This window comes from Marmota marmota, unplaced genomic scaffold, assembly GCF_001458135.2.
Source record: "Marmota marmota marmota unplaced genomic scaffold, marMar, whole genome shotgun sequence".
NCBI lineage: Eukaryota > Metazoa > Chordata > Mammalia > Rodentia > Sciuridae > Marmota > Marmota marmota.
In genome coordinates, this window is record NW_026000196.1 from 21,652,083 (window position 1) to 21,666,907 (window position 14,825).

Below are 14,825 nucleotides of genomic sequence, written 5' to 3' on the forward strand. Positions count from 1 at the left end.
AGCAGCAGCTTTGAGCTCTGAGAACCATTGTCCTGAAAGCATCTACTGTTACCATCCTTTGGTTAGGCCTTGAAGCCCACTGTGGTGCTCCACATCCCTGCCTTTCATCCCCAGCACCTGACCTGTATTGGGAGTGGGCACTACACTGGCAGGTACACCCCACAGCCAGCCACAGGTGGACAGCCTGGGACTGTGACTGTTCTGCCAGAGATGCCCAGGGGCTGGTTACTCATCATCTATACCAGGTTCAGGGTTGTCCAAGGATTCCTCACCTAGAAGAAGCTGGGAACTGAAAGAATTCTGGAAAGTATATTTCAGTTTAATTTATTTTGTAGGAAAAATTAAAATACACTGTGTAGTAATTTCACAAGGGACAAAACCGACCTATCTACCTTTTGGGGATCACCCAGCTTTGCTAGGATGCTGCTTTTTCACGATGTCATAAGCAAGAGCAAAAATGTATGGCTATGTTTCTGTGGAGGGGGAGAGGACCCCAACATTTAGCTTCTCTGGGAGGAAGAAAGCTGAACAAAAACAAAAGCTACCTTAGTGATCACAGGCTCCATCACAGTTAGGAGACTATGACCAAACCAGATGCAAAAACTACACCCCCCTGCCCTGCCCCCAGCCCCATGCTTTACTCCCAACCTGGACAGTGATGCTTGTTTATCTCTCAGTTGATATTACAGGGTTTAGACAGATCAGAGCTTGCCTGAGTACAAGCTGGTCACCAGCACCTCAAGTCAGAGAATGTCTCACTTAGTATAACCTGAGCACAGGACCCCAGGAAGAGCCTCCCAACAGAGGCAGCTGCTGGCTCCATGGAAATCACCACCTGTGGGTGGAGGCTGAGACCCTGGGAGAATGTGTGAGAGAGAAACAAAAATGCAAGCTTTAATATGTGTCTGTACTCCTATCAGGGCCCTGTGGAAGCCTGTGGAAATGTCACTGTGGCCATAAAGGGACTGATTTTACTAAGATGCCTCCATCTCTCCTGAACTACAAATCACTGACAGCCCATCACTGTTTCTATGTTTACATGCCACAACCATCCTTTGCTTGAGCAGTTCAGGACCATCCCCTCAGGTAGCTCCCCTGCTGCAAAGTGTCCCTGTCACTGCACAGAATATTGCCATGCCCGATGGCCACACCAAGTGTGGGCACTTGATCCCATGAAATTTAGCATTTACTTCATATTGTCCTGTACTGTTTTTTTTTTTAACTTTTTTTTTAGTTGTAGATAGACCTTTGTTTATTTATACATGGTGCTGAGAATCGAACTCAGCGCCTCACACATGCCAGGCAACTGAGCCACCGCTGAGCCCCAGCCCAGACCCTATCCTGTACTGTTTTCTAATATGTGGGGTAAAGCAGTGGGGAGACTTGGCTCCATGTCAACTTCCACATCTTCCAAGGGCACTTGCTATGTTGTATGTGGAACTAACCCTGATAATTCATTGATCATTGGGTTGAAATCAGTTTTACTTTGTCCAAGTAACACACTCATGAGGGTTAAAATTTTTTAAAGTTTTTTTTTTGGGGGGGGTAGTGGGTACCGGGGATTAAACCCAGGGGTACTTAACAACTGAGGTACATCCCCATCCCTTTTTATATGTTTTTATTTTGAGACAGGGTCTTGCTAAGTTTCTTAGGGACTTGCTAAGTTGCTGAGGCTGGTTTTGAACTCACAGTCCTCCTGCCTCAGGCTCCCAAGCCACTGGGATTACAGGTGTGCACCACCATGCCCAGCTAAAAATAAAAAAGTTTTAAAAGTATGTTGACAACAGCAGCCTCCTTTCCCTACACTGCCACCCATACCTTTCCCTAGAAGCAGCCACTTTTTTTTTTTTTTTTTTTTAAATTACAAGGACAGTTCATGGAGTTGAACAACAAAACATTTTCACACAATATAGGGAACCATGACAGAGATGAGGGTCAGCTCTGTCACTAACAGGCTGGGTGATTCTGTGCAACGGTGAGTTGGAATGACCTCTAAGTTTCCTTCTTCCTCTAAGAAGTTGGACTCTCTTGTCACTATGCTGCTCCAGTGTGCTTTTCTTTTCTTTTTTTTAAAATTTTTATTATTAGCTGTTCAAAACATTACATAGTTCTTGACATATCATATTTCATACATTTGATTCAAGTGGGTTATGAACTCCCATTTTTACCCCGTATACAGATTGCAGAATCACATCGGTTACACATCCACGTTTTTACATACTGCGATACTAGTGTCTGTTGTATTCTGTTGAGGCAGCCACTTTTAACTCTGGGTGTTTATCTTGGTATTTATGCCCACATTCTTAAATATTCCTAAGTAGAATTGCTGATGCCATTATTTTTTGGTAATCTCTAGGCTTTTTGTTACCAGGCAGAAGTTCAGCCCTCTTAACAGCCTTTCTTTTGTTCTCATGATATCAAGGCTTGGGTTCAATAGTCAGTGTGCATATTTACTCTTAGGATTGTATGATATTATTCTGTAGAACCAAGAAGTTGGTGATGATTATGTTTCCATTCTTTTGCCAGGTTTAGTTTTATAAAGCATAAAGTTTTCTAGGTTTTTACTTATTTACTTTTTAATGTGCTTATCCTTATTTTTTTTTCAAGTGCTCCATCAACTTTGTCACTAATCCATCCTGTATCCCTGTTACTTTCCAAATGTGACATATCCATGATTCCCAGCTGTCTGTTCTGCATGTGTTCAGGGCTGCCCTCCTCCAACGCAGTTTTCATGGCTCAGCTGGGGCCCAGATCCCAGAATCTGTGTCTTCCTCTGTTGAAGGTTAATCCCTCATTTTGCTGAAGTCCATGTTCTGATAGTTTCTTGGTTGATTGGAACATCATCTTCCCTCAATGTGGTCAGCCTCCCTTGGGTACAGGTCGTGATGCTTGGTGCTGTGGGTATGGGCCTGCTCTTTCTCTCTGGACGTCTTTAGGGCTTGTTTATTCTGCTGCTCTGAGATTTATGAGGATGAGCTTGGTGTGAGTATTTTTTATTTGTTGTTCCACCCAGCAGGACTTTGCCACATGTCTGCTTGAAGAAATCTTGTGTTATTCCAGTAATATCCCCTTCCCTTCTCTTGGATTTTCTTTTCTTGACCTTAAAAAGGGGTATGTGGGGTTTTTGTTTTGTTTTGTTTTGGAGTGGGGGTGGACTGGGGAGAGAAAATCTAGATAAAAGATTTAGAGAACAGAGCCGGGCAGTTTCAGAAAGCAGGCCACCATATTTTGAACAGTTTTCTTTATTTTTGTTTTGTTTTTTAATTTTAATATTTAGCACGTTGTAGCTATATGTAATAGTGGGGTTCATTTTGATACATTCATGGATGCGTATAACATAGTTTTCTCAATTTCAATCTCTGTTTCTGTCCCCTTCCTTTCTCTTCTCCCTCTCCCCAATCTCCTTCCTCTGCTCTATTGGTCTTCCTTCTATTTATTTATTTTTAATTGGTGCATTTTAGTTATATGTAAAGTCAGATACATTATGGTATATTTATACATGCTCATGGCATACTGTAGTCAATTTTATTCCCCTTTGCCTCTCCTCCTTGCTCACCCTTGGTCCCCTGCTTCTACTCTGCTATTCTCCCTTCTATTTTCACAAGGTCCCACTTTTGTTATTCTTTTTTTTTTAATCTCTAGCCTCCATATATAAGAGAAAACATTTGACTGGTTTATTTTGCTCAGCTTGATATTCTCTAGTTTCCTCCATTTACACACAAGGAGGTAATTTCATAATTTCAGTCTTGTTTATGGCTAAATAGAACTCTACTGTGTGTATATATCACATTTTCTTTATTTTATTTTATTTATTTATTCTAATTTGTTATACATGACAGCAGAATGCATTACAATTCATATTTCACATATAAAGCGCAATTTTTCAAGTCTCTGGTTGTACACAAACTAGAGTCACACCATTCGTGTCTTCATACATGTACTTAGGGTAATGATGACCATCACATTCATTCCATTATCATTACTATCCCCCATTCCCCCTCCCTTCCCCTCCCTCCCCTTTGCCCTACTTAAAGTTCCTCCATTCCTCCCATGCTCCCCCTACCCACCCCCATTATGGATCAGCATCCACATATCAGAGAAAACATTCGGCCTTTGGCTTTTTGGGATTGGCTTACTTCACTTAGCATGATATTCTCCAACTCCATCCATTTACCTGCAAATGCCATGATTTTATTCTCTTTTAATGGTAATATTCCATTGTGTATATATATACCACAGTTTCTTTATACATTCATGTATTGAAGGGCATCTAGGTTGGTTCCACAATTTAGCTATTGTGAATTGTGCTGCTATAAAGAGTGATGTGTCTGCGTCACTGTAGTATGCTGTTTTTGGTATACCACATTTTCTTTATCTGTTTGTCTATTAACGGGTGCCGAGTCTGGTTCTATAAATTGGTTATTGTGGGTTGTGCTGCTATAATGTTAGTATGATATCACTATAGTATGCTGATTTTAGATCTTTGGGATAAATACAAATGAATGGGATAGCTGGATCATATGATGGTTTCATTTCTAATCTTTTGAGGAATCTCTGTAATGCTTTCCAAACTGGTTGTACTAATTTGCAGTCCCACCAACAATGTATAAGTGTTCCTTTTCCCCACATCCTCACCAGCAATTATTGTTACTTATATTCTTTTTTTAATATTTATTTTTTATCTTTATTTAATTTTTATGTGGTGCTGAGGATCGAACCCAGTGCCTCATGTGTGTAGGCGAGTGCTCTACCACTGAGCCACAACCCCAGCCCTTGTTACTTGTATTCTTAACAATTGTCATTATTCTGACTGGAGTGAGATGAATCTCAGTATAGTTTTCATTTGCATCTCCCTCATTGCCAAGGATGTTTTAACATTTTTCATATATTTGTTGGCCATTTGAATTTCTTCTTTTGAGAGATGTCTTTTTAGATATTTTGCCCATTTACTGAGTGGATTATTATTTTTGTGTGTGTTGAGCTTTTTGAGTTCTTTATATATTCTGGTTATTAATATGCTGTTGGAAGAGTAGCTGGCACAGATTCTCTCCCATTCTGTAGGCTTTCTCTTCATGCTCTTGTTTCCTTTGCTATTCAGAAGCTTTTTAATTTAATGCTATTTCACTTTGATTCTTGGTTTTATTTCTTGAGCTTTAAGAATTTTATTAAGGATGTTGGTGCTCAAGCCAACATGTTGGAATGCTGCCCCCTCTGTTTTGTTTTAGCAGTCTTAATGTTTCTGGTCTAATTCCTCAGTCTTTGATTCCCTTTGAGTTGATTTTTGTGCAAGATGAAAGGTACTTTCATTCTTCTACATATTGCTATCCAGTTTTTGTAGACACTATCTTTTCTCCAACTTAAGCTTTTGGCACCTTTGTCAAGGACCAGATGACTACATTTATGTTATTTGTCTTTTGTTTTTTTTTTTTTTTTTTAAAGATTTTAACTTTTTAATTTTGGTAAAAAAATGTATAGCATATAATTTACTCTTAACCATTTTTTCTTTTTCATTGGTGCGTTATAATTATACAGAATGTAGGATTTGTTACATATTCATATATGCACATGATATAACAATATCATTTGGCCAATATCAATCCCCAGTATTTCCCTTTTCCTTCCCTCTGGTCCCTTTCCTCCTCTCTACTGATCTACTTTTGATTTTCATGAGATCTCCACACATATGCCTTTCTTTTCCTTTTTCCTCTGTAGCTTTCACATATGAAAAAAAAATGACCTTTGACCTTCTGAGTTTGGCATGTTTCACTCAATATGGCCTCAAGTTCCATTCATTTTCCTGTAAATGACATAATTTCATTTCTCTTTATGGCTGAATGGAACTCCACTGTGTATGTGTGTATGTGTGTATATATATATCTCTCTCTATATATATATCTAGATATATATATATAGATATATATATATATACACATACACACATACACACATACATACACACACCACATTTTCTTTATTCATTCATCCATTGATGGACACCTAGACTGGTTCTCTTAACCATTTTTTAAGTATACTGATAAATAGTGTTAACTATATACACATGATTGTATAACAGATCTCTAGAACTTTTTCATTCTTCCAGCTTTATTATGTTAAAGCTGAGAAATAAAAAATTGTGTATAGTTACAGTATACAAGAAGTAATATTTTGATAAATGTATATGTTGTGACATTACAAATTATTCACATAGCCGTTACCTTATACCCTTAACGGTTTTTTCTTTTCTTTTCTTTTCTTTTCTTTTTTATTTTGTGTGTGTGTGTGTGTGTGTGTGTGTGTGTGATTTTTACTACTCTAGATATTTCATACGTATTTGTCCTTTGGTGATGGTTTATTTCTCTTAAAATGATGTTTTCCAGTTTCACCCACGTGGCATCAGAATTTTCTTCCTTTTTGAGGTTAATTAATATTCCATTGCACAGAAATGCCATATTATCTGTCTTCTGCATAAGAAAAGTTGCTTCCACCTCTTGGTCATTGTGACTGATGCTGCAGTGAACATGCAAATGTAAATCTCTTTACAACCCTGATTCAGTTCTTTTGGATACCAGAAGCCACCTTCTTTCTTATACACAGAAGCAGCATTGCTGGGTTATATGGTAATTCTACTTTTTTTTTTTTTTTTTGAGCAACCTCATTCTTACTATCAATGCTCAAGGATTCTAATTTCTTCACATCTTCCTCTAGATTTGCTACTTTCTGAGATTTTTGTTTTATGGTAGTGAGATGAACCCAGGGGCACTCTACCACCTAGCTGTATCCTCAGCTCTTTTTAATTTTTATTTTGAAAATGGATCTCGCTAAGTTGCTGAGACTGGCCAAGAACTTGTGATCCTCCTTCTTGTGTTTTTAACATATATTTCTCTAATAGAGAGGTTCTGTGCCTTTCTTTTTTTCATATGTTCCTACATCATTTGTATATCTTCTTTGGAGAAAAGTCTATTTAAATCCTTTTCCCATTTTTAAAAACTGGAATACTTGTTTTGTCCTTCAGTTGTAGGAGTTCTTTATGTATTTGGTTGTTAACTCCTTATCAGATATGCAATGTGCAAATATTTTCTCCAGTTCCATACAGGACTCACTATATAATTCTTTAGTTTGATGTTCTCTCTCTCTCTTTTTTAAAAAATATTTATTTTTCAATTGTAGTTGGACACAATACCTTTATTTTATTTATTTATTTTTATGTGGTGCTGAGGATCGAACCCAGGGCCTCGCACATGCTAGGCGAGTGTTCTACCGCTGAACCATAACCCCAGCCCTATGATGTTATCTCTTTTGTCCATTTTTGCTCTTGTTGCCCATGCTTTCAGTGCTATACATAGGAAATCATTCCCAAAGCCTTTTCTCTTATTCTCTTCTAAGGATTTTGTAGTTTTAGTTCTTACTTGAAGTCTTGGATCTATTTTGAATTAATTTTTAATATGATATAAGATAGGAGTTAAATCTGATTCTTCTGTTTGTGAGTATCCAGTTTTCTCTACAATATTTGTTGAAGAGGAGACAGTTCTTTCCCTGCTGTGTGGTTTTTCACACCCTTGTTGAAGATATTTTGACCATATATGTGAGGATTTTTTCTGGGCTCCAGTGGTCTGTGTGCCTGTCTTTATGGAAGTACCACATTATTTTAATAACTATTACTATAAGGACTTCTTTTTTTTTTTCTTTTTGGTTACTGGGGATTGATCTCAGGGGCAGTCAACCACTGTGCCACATCCCCAGCCCTATTTTGTACTTTAAAGAAACGGAGTCTCGGGCTGGGGTTGTGGCTCAGCCTTAGAGCACTCGACTTGCACGTGGGAGACTCTGGGTTTGATCCTCAGCACCACATAAAAATAAATAAGTGAAATAAAAGTATTGTGTCCAACTACAACTAAAAAACAAATATTTAAAATAAAAGAAACAGAGTCTCACAGAGTTGCTTAGCACCTCTCTGTTGCTGAAACTAACTTTGAACTTGCCATTCTCCTGCCTCAGCCTCCCGAGCTGCTGGGATTACAGGCTTGTGCAAGCAGGAGGTAATTTCTTATGTCCTTACTTTTTCTAATTCTTTATCTGCTCATTGTTTCCATTTAATGGAAGGTTTTCTTGTACTTACCTTCTAATTCTGCCATTTGATTTTTTATGGCAACAATAATATGTTAACACATAAGAAGCTTCCTTTGGTCTCTAATCATTCTTTTTGTCCAGCTGTTTATTTTGTTTCATGACTATAATGATTTTATTTTATCTCTCTGTGAATATTACAGTTTTCCTCTGTGTGTACACCTGTAGGGCATATGTTAAACCTCATATTTACTTCCCTCTGCTCTCCTGTGGGTTCTCTTCAACTGGCATTATTGGCAGATGGCGTGTATGTGAGCATTGGACTTCTGAGGTTTCCATTTGGAGCTTTTCCACCACTTCTGAGATCTACAATTCCATGGTGTTCAGAGTTTGGCACTAGACAAAACCTGTCACCTGAGCCATATCGGGGACCCCTGAAGGGAGCAGCCCCTTGTAGTGGCAAGGCTCCTTGGCCATGTTTCCAAGTGAAAGAAGTCTGCCTTGGGGTTTTCCCATGCCTTCCTGGCCCATGTTTCCAACTGCCTCAACCACTAAGGTTAAGTCATGGGTATTTGAGACACTAGAGAAAGATACCCCTAAACTCAATCCTAGGATGAAGAGAGGACAGATTCTGTGGTGTGTGCATGAATAGAGACAGTAAGTACCTCCTCCGTTCCATCATTTTGAAAACACGGCTGGACATTGTCTAGGATGTGGGTTAGGAAATGTCCTAGCAAATTGTGATCAAAAGGTCTTTTCACCTTATCTGTAGACCTGTTGTACCTGGCTCTCCTGCTTCCCTATATCTGGCAAGGGCATAGTCTCAGACTCATAGGGACAAGGGAAAGGATGGGAAAGGAGGAATGGCCTATCAGTCAGCCTTGTGAAGTTGAGGAAGGCAGGGTATAACCTCACCCTCCATTCCACATCAGCTGTTCACAGGGCAGATCGGAAGTTTCCCTACTCAGATGAGTAGGTGGATGGGTTCACACAGATGACTAGGGCTTCATTGCTGATGCAGAGACTGTCCAGTGCCCTTTCACCTCCAGCCCCCATTCCTGCATCCTTCTTCATCCTGCAGTATAAGGTCAGGACTTCAGGCAGGTGTGCTCCATACCTAACTTGCCCTGTGCTTCTGAGAATTTGCTGGGTCTCAGTTTGTGAGATCTTTCCTCTGGGAAGGTTCTCAAGCTTATGTGTCTCCCTACCCCCATGGCTTATCCTCTGCTCCAGCCTAGATCTTTTCTTGTTGTTCTGGGAAGAACAGCCTGGAGTTTCAAGGACTCCATTGTGCCAGTGACCTTGTCTTTATTTTGCTATTACAGCATCATATATTGTGGTTACTTAAGCAGGTTCATAAAAACATAAATCCAAACTATCAGGCATAAAAATATAAATCTAAACATTTCTGGCATTTGGGAAGTCTGGAGATTGTACGTTAAATTTTCTGCACCATGGTAGGCTCTGAGAATGGGAGTGCTGGCTAGGGCTTTTCGCAGGTACTCATCTGCCTTGTGGGCAAGAGGGCCAGGGCAGGTGTGAGGAAGGTGAGGTCCATGGCGGTCATACCTGCCAGGTTCAGGAGCTCTTCCTCCCAGGGCTGTGTTCCTTAGATGGTATCTTAGTCTGCTTGTGCTACTATAACACAGTATCCAAAGACAGGGAAATTTATAAATAACAGAAACTCATTTCTCACAGTTCTGGAGACTGTGAAGTCCCAGGGTCACAATGCTGACAGGTTTGGTGTCTGGTGAGGGCTGTTCTCTGCTTCCTACATGGAAGAAGGCCTGAGAGCAAAAGAGCCTGAGCTGGTTTCCTCCATCACTTTTCCTAGGTACTAATCTGTTTTCAGAACTGATCATGTTTATTTTTAGCAAGGTCTGTGTCTGCAGTGCCCCATGGGCCCCCTTTGGGCCTGCTCAGCACTGTGCTGCCCATGCTGTTATAGTCTGAGGCACAGGTTCTTTCCAAGCACCAGCCCTGCTGCCTGGCCTTCCAGGGGGCATGTATTTCTCTGGTCATTCAGCAACTAAAACTTCTATCTCCTGGATAAATCCAAGTCTAGCCTTCAAAATGTGAATTTGGCTGGGCACTCGGTGACTTCGAAGGCTGGGGCAAGAGGACTGCAAGTTTGAGGCTAGCCTCAGAAACTCAACGAGGCCCTAACAACTTAGGAAGACCCTGTCTCAGAATAATAAATTCCAAGGACTGGGGATGTAGCTCAGTGGTAAAGTACCCATGGGTTCAATCCCCGGTACCAAAACAAAAAACAAAAAACCCTGTGGTCCTGAGAGGAAGTGAGGAAGGGGGTACCCCAGCCACTGTGGGTGATGAGGAAAAAGCTGTTCTTCTTGTCAGGTCTTATGGCCTGCAGTTCCAGTCTTTCAAGTTATTTATTTCTTTCTGTCTCTCCTTGACTCATGAAGGGTGTGTGGTGCTGCGGGGTGGGCCTTGCCACAAACAGAGTTTGTTTGTGGGCAGCTGGAGCCCCTTAGGCTCCGGTTGGATACTCTCTTCCTTCTCAGTTTAGAAAAAGAAAGATGCACCTCAGCAAGAACTTTGAATCACCATATTCTGCTGTTTGTTCTCCATGTACATAAAAAGCTGTGACACAGGGACAACTGAGAGCCAAGGCCACCCCTACTTGGCTCTGACACAGGACTTGCCCACAGCTGGGAGACTTTTCTCTTTACCTGTCAATCTTGGTAAAACAGTCCAGCCATCTAATGCTTCTTCAAACCCACCTGTCCCCTGGAGTACTCCCAAACCATCCCAGAGAAGCAGCCTGCTGGGGTGGGTTAGTTGGAATAGCAGTTGGTTCACCCCTTTCAGGACTCACAGGAGAAATAGGGAGGGATGAATAGGGATGTTTATTGCCCATTTTTTTAAAAAAAAACCTGAATTTGTCTGATGTTTCCTACTAAGAGAATATTTAGATATATTCTGTGGCATTCCTGCATACAAGATCATGTATGGCATTTTTGAAACTTTTTTTGTAGTTGTTGATGGACCTTTTATTTTTTAAAAAATTTATTTATATGTGTCGCTGAGGGTTGAACCCAGTGCCTCACACATTCTAGGCAAGTGCTCTCCTGCTGAGCCACAACCCCAGATCCTTGTATGGTGTTGTTTTTAAATGAGGAAGACATGGAAAGATCTCTGAGAACATCAGTTAAAAGAACAAGTTGCAAAATAATACGTCCTTTGTCATGTGAAAATAATGTATATCTATGTGTGTTATGTATGCACACATGCATGCCTGACTTAATATATTATAGAGACTTGGAAATAGTCTCAAAGCCTACACTCTGAGTAGTGGTTTTCATTAGGAATCAGGTTGGGTGGAGGGATGGAGTTTTGTTGTTGTTGTTTTGTTTGTTAATTTACATACTTCTAATTGTTTAAATTGATTACAACTAAATATAGGGGGAAATGGAGGAGATTTCAAAACAGAATTTGTCCACCATTCATGAAGACGTGGGAGTGGGGAGCACTGAAGGAAGTATTACTATGTTTAGCTCTGCCTGGGGTCAGCCCCTCCCAGTCACCCTGCACCACGGTGTTCTCATTCCTTGCCTTTCAGATTCTGAATTGTACCACTTGTCTTTTTTTTATTTTAATATTTTTTTAATTGTCAGTGGACTTTTATTTTATTTATATGTGATGCTGAGACTCGAACCCAGTGCCTCACACATGCTAGGCAAGCACTCTACCACTGAGCCATAACCCCAGCACCCCCACTTGTCTTTCTTACTGTGTGTTCTCCTGTGAATTTACTTCTGGCTTATCAAAAATTAGCATTTGCAAATATCAACAGTTTTTTTGTTTGTTTGCTTTTGTTTTGTTTTGTTTTTTGGTACTGGGGATTAAACTCAGGGGCACTAGGTCACTGAGCCACATCCCCAGCCCTATTTTGTACTTTTTATTTAGAGACAGGGTCTCACTAAGCTGCTAAGCGCCTTGCTGTTGCTGAGGCTGGCTTTGAACTTGCAATTCTCCTGTCTCACCCTCCTGAGCCACTGGGATTACAGGTGTGCACCACTGTGCCTGGCTCAAATATCAATATTATGAAGATCAGGATGAAAGGTTTTTGTCTACCAAAGAAAATAGTTTGAAAGATGTTGACTTAAGAAAGTTCAGTTTACTTTCTTACTGATTGTGGATGTTTTTCTGTCCATTTTTATTCTGGATGCTTCTTGCAGTGGGTTGAAAGAGTTACAGGTGTTCACCCTTCTTTGACCTTTCCTAACATCTGTGTAATCCTGTATTATGACAAAGTAATAAATAATTTGGTTAGCAAGCTCGGCGCACCCACAGAGATTGTTGAACAGGTTCATTACCATTTTATACTTCATGAGAGCTGAGATCATGAACTGGTTTATGTATCCTTAGTGTGGACACTGGCTAATTGTATACATTTTACAAACAGGTGTTTAAGAGATCAGAGGAGGCATTCTGCCTACTACAGTCACAGTGAAATATCAGGATGAAGATTCTACTTTTTTGTTTGCTGTTTAAACAAGGTCTCATTCTGTTGCCCCGGCTGATCCTAAATTCCTGGGCTCAAGGCATCCTTCTGCCTTAACTTCCCAAGTGCTGGGATTACAGGTATACTTCATCATGCCCAGCTTTAATGTTGATTTTTTTTTTTTTTGTCATTAGTTTTATTGCTTTTTCAACTAAGATGTTAAGCATGCAGAATTCCCATTGAAGGCTTAGTCTGAACATATTTCAGTCCTTGATACAGTTCTGACTCAGATCTCTCTGCCTTTTGTAGGTGTTGGCAAGTAAACACCATGTGCATCATTAAGTTGGCATTTATTGTGATGTGGCCTACTAGTAAGATGTGTTGCTTCATTATTTCATGTTTGTGAATGATCTGATTATTAATGAGTTTGATTGACTTTGTTTCCTTATCACGTTTCCTCTTAGATTTTTTCCTTAGTTTTTGTGCCTATATAATAGTCTGAACCATATGAAATTGCCATATTTGTGGGTCAAAATGGTTAAACTTTGGTTGGTTTGGTTGGTTCATCCTAATGTCTTTAGGACTTTAGTACTTTTCATGTTTTCTCAACATTTTTTTCCAGGTTTTTAAAAGTATTCTACTTGATATAAAATTTTTGAGAAATATAAAAAGTACAAAATAAGAAATATAAGCATATAATACCACGAAAGAATCTTACCATTTTAGTATAATTGAATTTTTCTTTTCCTTTCTTAAAATGTTTCCCCTAGAAATTGTAGACACTTCGTGACACAATTGTTACAAGGCATAAATGAATTATTATATATAAAATGACCAATAACTATATTAGCTATATAATCAAAACAGCTTTTATTCTTCCTCACTATTTTTCCATATTTTTATTGGTGATTATAGTTGTACATAATTTGTATATTTGTACATGCCCACAATATAACAACATAATTTGGCCCATATCATTCCTCAGTATTTCTACTTTTCCTCCCCTCCTTCCTCTTCCTGGTCTCTTTCCTCTAGTCTACTGATATCCCTTTGGTTTTCATGAGATTCTCTCCTGCCATACCTTTTACTTTTTCCTGTCTAATTTCTACATATGAAAGAAAACATATGACCCTTGAGCTTCCGACTTTGGCTTATTTCATTTAATGTGATATTCACAAATTCTATGCAGTGTCTTGCAGATGACATGATTTCATTCTCCTTTCTGACTAAATAAACCTACATTGTGTATATATACCACATGTTTTAATCCATTCATCCATTGGTGCATCCTATGCTGGTTCCATAATTTGGCTATTATGAATTGTGAACATGCATGGGTATGCATGTATCACGATAGCATGATGGCTTTAATTCTTTAGGATAAATACCAGGTCATATGTGGTTTCCAGCATTGATTATTGTTTGTATTCTTGATGACTGCCATTCTGACTGAAGTGAGATGAAATCTCAATGTAGTTTTGATTTGCATTTCCCTAAATGCTAATGATATTGAACATTTTTTTGTATATTGGTTGTCCATTTGTGTTTCTTTTGAGAAATGTCAGTTTAGTTCCTTTGCCCCTTTATTAATTGGGTTATTTGATTTTTAGGTATTAAGTTTGTTGAATTCTTTATATATTCTGGGTATTAATTTTCTGTCGAAAGAGTAGCTGGCAAAGATATTCTCCCATTCTATGGGTTCTCTCTTTACATATCTAATTGTTTCTTTTGCTGTGTAGAGGCTTTTTAATTTTGATGCCATCTCATTTAATAACTCTTGTATTCTGTCTCAATATTTACTAACTGTACTTCCCATACTAGTAAATATTTTTATAGAAATATGAGTTTTGAGATAATTTAATATTATGTCATATAACCACACTTGTAATTTAACAAACATTTTTCCTTTGTTTTATAATTTAGGTTGTTTTCTTTCCTTTTCTTTCATAAATAATACTCCGATGAACTCATATCTTTGTATCTGTTTCATAAATACAAAGGAATTTTATGTAAGTGAAATAATTAGATCAGATGATAAGAATATTTAAATATGTTTTTATATATAGACACAATATCCTGCAGAAATACTTATTGGTTGGTCCTTTCTCTGGTGATGTGTAAGATCTTTCTTATTAGTCTTCAGTTTGAGTGAGCAAGGAAGGTTTTTAGTCTGGATAATTTGACAGTCATAAATAGTCTTGTTGTTTTAGTTTGAATGCTTTTAGATGGTTTGTTAATCATATGATTTCTTGGGAGATATATTCATATCATATGTGTATCTTTATTGGAGTTC

The 14,825-nt window shown here is 38.8% G+C and overlaps 1 protein-coding gene across 7 annotated transcripts in view; it reads left to right on the top strand.

The window, feature by feature from the left end:
* Positions 1–14,825, top strand: part of Ninl (ninein like) — a 152,302-nt gene that overhangs the window by 67,835 nt on the left and 69,642 nt on the right. The gene's annotated exons all lie outside the window — the stretch shown is intronic.